This window comes from Perognathus longimembris, chromosome 3, assembly GCF_023159225.1.
Source record: "Perognathus longimembris pacificus isolate PPM17 chromosome 3, ASM2315922v1, whole genome shotgun sequence".
In the NCBI taxonomy this organism is placed as follows: domain Eukaryota; kingdom Metazoa; phylum Chordata; class Mammalia; order Rodentia; family Heteromyidae; genus Perognathus; species Perognathus longimembris.
In genome coordinates, this window is record NC_063163.1 from 59,832,525 (window position 1) to 59,839,243 (window position 6,719).

Below are 6,719 nucleotides of genomic sequence, written 5' to 3' on the forward strand. Positions count from 1 at the left end.
AGTACCTGGGGCTCCTTGAGCTTTTAAAAAATTCATTGTTATTGTAGAGTTGATATAGAGAGGAGTAACAGCTACATGAATCAGGTAATAGGTAATGAATACAGTCCTTTTTGAAGCATGTCTCCCTTTCCCTCTCTCTCTCCTAATTTTTCCCTCCCATCCTCACCCACGTTCATTTTCCATAGTTCATTCATTTTCCATAGTGTCTAGTGAGTCTCACTGTTGTATTTGTTCACCTATGTTGTGCCTTTTCTGTGCCCCCTATTGCCCTCCAAAAAAAAAAACCTAACAAAAACAGAAAGAAAAACAGCAACAGTAGCAACTAAAATTGTCTCATTTCCTTTTCTTGGAGCTCATTTCATAAAATATTATTTTATATTACATGCACATAGCTATTGAGCCTTTGCCAACTACTCCTATGCATATTTTCCTATGGCCTCAGTGTGGGAATGTCTAGAGTCTTATATAATTTATGTCTGTGTGTGTGTGTGTGTGTGTGTGTGTGTGTGTATTTAATCATTCAGTGTGTTTATTGTAAAGGTAGGCACACTCTAATGATCACAAATGAGGGAAACCATGCAGCCTGTTTCTTTGGCTCTGGCCTACTTCGCTATTCCAAATCTTTCCATTTCCTTATGAGTAGTGCAATGTCATTCTTTCTGATAGATGAGTAGAATTCCATTGTGCATATATACCATATCCTTGAGCTTTTTTGCTGGAGGCTAATACTCTATCACTTGAACCACAGCTACAGTTCTGGCTTTTTTGGAGGTTAACTGGAGATAAAGAGTCTCATGGACTTTCCTGCCTGGGCTAGCGTCAAAGAACTGTAATTCTCAGATCTCAGTCTCCTGACAAAGCTAAGGATTATAGATGTGAGCCACAAACACCTAACCCTTTCCCAAACCTTATCTTGATCAATTTTTTGGACAATTGCCCCTAAGTGATTCCATGCTGAGTTTCTCATTGCAGTATTTCTTGTGTAGCTTTAAATTTTTCTCCATACCAGGAGCATTAGAATTTATAGGCATATGTAGACACTTTTTAAAGAGTCCTAGGGCTCAGCAAATATGTGAGAGACTTGACAAATGAGATTACATCCAAATAAAAAGGTTCTGCATAACAAAACACGTAGTTATTAATCTAGAAAGACAACCAACAGCCTGGGAGAACATCTTTATGCCAATATATGCAACAAAGGCCTATTGTGCAAAGTATACAAGGAGCTCAAGAAATTCATTTGCCCACTAAATAACCCCTAATAAACCAATCAATAAATGGCCAAAGGAGTTAAAGAGAGACATATCAGAAGAAAAAAAAGTGGCAAATAAGACACATAAGAAAATACTCACCATCCCTGGTCATAAAGGAAATACCAAAACATTTCACCCCAGCTAGATTGGCCAACATCAAGAAATGGAACAACAATGAACGTAAGCAGGGATGTGAAGTGAAAGGAACCGACTATACCATTGGTGGGAATGTAAACTAACTGCTTTGCAAGGCAGTTTGGAGTTTCCTCAAAAAATAAAACATAGGGGATGACATTGGTCCAAATCTCACCAGTGTAACCCTGAGACTGCCACATACCAGGAACCTGGATCAACAGTCTCCACAGTCCATGGTATTGTGCCTGAATCTCCAATCCATGTCAAGGCCTCATATCAATGGAGAATCTGGAGTGTTTGAACAGACACTCCCGGGAGGCTGGCAGCTGCGCTAACTTCAAGCTATCTGTAAAACCAGCAGCTCAGAAAGGAAATGGAAAATCTCCTTGAAGCAGCAAAAGTAAGATATGCAGGATCAACTAGAAAAACACGAGAATATGGCCTATGAGCAGGGGCTCTGAAGAAAGATCTGGTCCTCCACAAGCTAACAAGACATGTGTTGCTCTCAGAGAAATGTGATTTGTGCTCTGCCCTGGCCCAAATACAGCAGGTGGCCAATCAAAGAGCTATAGAGCAAGAGAGACTTGCCAATTGCCTTCAGGCTTTGCATCCATGAGTCACAGAACTAGAGATGACATTGTCTACTGTCTCCACCAGGCATAAGCAGATGGAAAAGAATACCCTGGAGCTCATTAAAGACCTGGATGATGCGAAGCTGCAGCTACACATGAAGACCAGGAACTATGATGACATAGAGGAACAGAACTCAGAGCTGCAGGAGAGGCTGAGATTTCTCTTGAGTAAAAACGCTGGGATGAAGTTGAAAATCCAGGAGCTGCAGAAAGCAGCACACAGATGCCAGAACTACTCCACCAAGTCTTAAGTGGATGTGAACTTCCAGGTCAAAACCAGAAGTTCCGACAACCACTGGCAAGACGGATGGAGAACCCGAAGAACTTGGTGCCCAAACCAGAATGATAAGAAGCAGAAGTCGAATAATGTGAAGATGGAGGGCGTGGCACAGTGGGAGAAGATGTGGCAACTGGAGCAGATGGGCACCCTGACAGAGGAGACAGAGCATGGATTGGAGCTGGAGACTGACGTGGTTCATCTGAGGCAGGCCAGCTAGCCTGCCCAGACTCAGTGAGACAGAGAGGGGATGAGGAGGAACTTCAGGAGTGTGAGTGTGAGTGTGCTCAGAACACCAGGGCCAGAAGCTGTCAGCCACCCAGAACCCTCCTTCTGATCCCATCCCACATCCTGGGGCCCCATGGTAATGGGAGGAGCATTGAGGTTTGGAAGAGTGGAGCCACCCTTACAACGTTGGAGCCTGTCCTACAGCCATGGGGGCAGGGGATTTGCTCCTTGAGACCCTCAGTACAGGGGAGATCCTGCAGCTTCTGCTCCAGATGGCAGAGTGCCACCCCTGCATCCCCTACCAGGAGGAGGAAGATTTGGAAGTAGTAGTGGTTGACTGAGGACCATACAGCCAAATCTAGAAAGGCAGGGCCAGGACTCATGCCCACATTTGGCCCTGTTACCATAATCTTTGCCGCCCTGTCTTTGCCCCCATTTCTGCCACCCTGTTTTTACCTCCCCAACCCTTGCCAATACCTTATGCCCTCCCACCCTTGTCCTCTCTACTCTGTATCTGCTACCTGTCTCTGCCTCCCCATCCCTGCCATCCTAGTCCTTGCTACCTTGTGTCTGCCTTTCTGTGCCTGCTACCCAGTCCCTGCTATTTCAGCCCCTACTAGTAGAGGGAAGAGTGAGCACAGGATGTCCACATGGGGCTCCAATCCTCTTAATGGTACATTAGGGCATAGCAGCTAGGTGGCATTCTCTCAGGTTTCATTATTGAAGGAGGGACTGAGATCCAGCACAAGCTGCTAAGAAGTGACCCAAATTCGAAGGACACCAGCAGACCATTGTTTGCCAGACGAGGAAGAGACCCAGGGAGAGTTAGTGCAAAAGAGCAAATTCTATACAAAGGAATTTGGGGGAGAATGCTGTAGGTTAGTCTGTTATATTCGCAGTAATTGTTTTGTGTTTTCTTTATATCATGAGCTAAATTAATATGTTAATTAACTTAAGAAAAAATTTATATGATCATATTAGTCATAGTATTTCATGCTCCATGGTAGTGTATTTGTGAGTCTGTCAAAATGCGTTGGACTCTAGTAACAATAGTGAGTTTGATGGCTTTTTTTTTGTTTTGCTTTGTTTTTGTTAATCCTAGTCCCTGAGCTTGAACTCTATCTGTCCATAAGCTTTTTTTTCCCCTCAAGGCCAGCACGCTAGCACTTTGGAATTTTGGGTGAATAATTGGAGGTAAGAGTCTCACAAACATTCCTGCCCAGGCTGGCTTTGAACCACAATCCTCAGATCTCAGCCTCCTGAGATGGCATGAGCCACTGACACCTGGCTTCTATGTACAAAGACCTCAGTGGGGATATGGAAGTGAGCAGCAGAATAAAACCAGAAAAAAAAAGATTAAAGCTGGAAGTCTGAAGGGAAGGGACACTGGTAAGAGCTATGACAAAAGACAAAATTCTTCACATGGAATCTGGGAGGGATGGAATATTTCATGTTGTTGCATATAGTAACTAAAGGACCAGTTTTACATTATTTGAAATACATTGTTTTATGCTATATGATGTACATTCATACATCTGCAATTTTCAAAATGCATTGAACTTTATTCACGTAATAGTGAATTTTCTAGTGTCTATGTTAAAAAACCATATTAGGCATATTAAAGAGAAATCAGAATAAAACTTTAACAAAAAGGAAAGCATTACTGTACATCGGTGGCTCACGCCTGTAATCCAAGTTAATCAGGAAGGCTGAGATTTGAGGATTGTATTTTGAAGCCACTAGATCAGGAAAGTCTGTGAGACTCTTATCTCCAATTAACTACCAAAGTCAGAAGTGGAGTTGTGGCTTAAGTGGTAGAGCACCAGCCTAGAGAAAACAAGCCCAGGGACAGAGCCCATCCTTGAGTTCAAGACCTACTATTGGCACCAAAAAGAAAATATGAAGAAAAATCATAAAAATTCCAAATGGGGGTGTGCTACAATTGAAAAATATATACCAACTGTGGGAATGTAAACTTGTTCGACCACTCTGGAAAGCAGTATGGAGGTTCCTCAGAAGGCTAAACATAGAGTTTCCCTACTACCCAGCAGCCCCACTTTTGGGCATCTACCCAAAAGCAAGACCACACTAAAGCCACCAGTACAACAATGTTCATCACAGCACAATTTGTCATTTCTTTTTTTTTTTAAGTTTTTATTATAAAACTGATTTACAGAGAGGTTACAGTTTCATACGTTACAATTGGTCATTTCTAAAATATGGAACCAACCCAAATGCCCCTCAGTAGACGAATGGATCAGGAAAATGTGGTACATATACACAATGGAATTCTATGCCTCTACCAGAAAGAATACCATTGCCCCATTTGTAAGGAAATGGAAGGACTTGGAAAAAATTATACTGTGAAGTGAGCCAGACCCAAAAAAACATGGACTCTATGGTTTCCCTCATAAGGAGTAGTTAGTACATGTTTAGGCTAGTCATAGCAGAAGATCACAATAGCCTAATAGTGATGCCCCTATGAACACATAAGATGATGCTAAGTGAAATGAACTCCACATTATGGAAACAAGTGTTATATTATTCTTGTAATTATTTTCAACATGCCATGTGAAACTGTACCGTTTTTGTTTGTTTCTCTTTTCCCTTTCTGTGGTTGCATCCCCACTATCACTGTATCTCATCTGAATGTTAGAACTAGGGAAGGGAAAGGGAAAGAGAATATCAGATTGAGAGACAAAGGATAAAAAGACAAATGATTCCAAAAGCAATACTTACAAAACCATTTGGTGTAAACCAGCTGTACAACCCATGGGGGAGAGGGGTAAATGGTGAAGGGGGAGGCAGGGGAAAATGAGGGAGGAGGTAAGTTGAACAAGAAATGTACTCAACCACCTTATATATGAAACTATAACTCCTCTGTACTTCACTTTGACAATAAAGGGAAAAGAAAAAAAAAGAAAAATGCATGAACTACACAATTTTATGTAATAGAAAAAAACAATTATAGTATAGACTTATTGATAACATACCTATAATGTATAAAATGTCTCAATAAACATTCATTGAAACATGTTGAAATGATTCATATTGGATATTGTTGGATAAGTAAAATAATAGTAACAATAAAAGCTAAACATAGAATTTCCCTATGATCCAGCCATACCATGCTTGGGTATCTACCCAGATCATTACAAGATACAGTAAAGACTCTTTGCACATCCATGTTCATTTCTGCACTATTCACAATAGCCAAGTTATGGAAACAGAATTCTGAATATTTAAAATACTATTTAACAAAATGAACTTCAGGAAGTGGAAACTTTTGTTTTTGCTTTTTTGGGGGGGGTCTTTTTAGACAAGCAAAGACTGGAAGCAGAAATGGAGGAAAGCTGAACTAATTCAATTATGGTATTCAGTATACACTATGTGGAAAATGAACTATGCAAGTTGTGGGCAGGAATGGGAATGGGAAACTGGGGGAAAGTGAAGGACTGGCATCCTTGGGCTGAAGAAATGTACTCATTACCTGGTTGATGAAATGGTAACCCCTCTATACAACACCTTAATAAGAACAGTGAAACTATATATGGTAAATAGAGCCAGACAAACGTGTTTGGGGTCCTTTAAGTTTGGGTCGCTACCAGGAGACACAATGATCACTCAGACTTTGATGATGCACCATAAAGATCTGCACCATAAAGATCTTCGTCTCATCTCATCAATGCCAGTATTATTCATCTCATTCCTTAGAAACCATGGGCAGGGAGTAAAGGCATGGCTCAAATTTTAAGAGCACCAGCTTTGAGTGAAAATGCCAATAAAGTATATGAGGCTCTGCACTGAAGCCCAATAGAGGCATAAAACAACCAACCACACAGTGATGATTTCTATGTTGCTGGGATGATTATCTTTCCCCTCTGACTTTCCCTGTCTTTTCTCTTCTTTTGTGTTGGTCCTGGAACTTGAACTCAGGGACCTGGGCTTCTGTCCCTGCTTTTGTGCTCAAGGCTAGTGCTTTACCACTTGAGCCACAATGTCACTTCTGGCTTTTTGGTGGCTAATTAGAGAGAAGCCTCTCATGGACTTTCCTGCCTGGCTGGTTTTGAATCACCATCCTCAAATCTCAGCATCCTGGGTAGCTAGGATTACAGATATGAGCCATCAACACCTAGCATACCATTTTTTTTTGTTGTTAATGTGTTTTTTATTACTCCCCGTAAGACCTGTAAT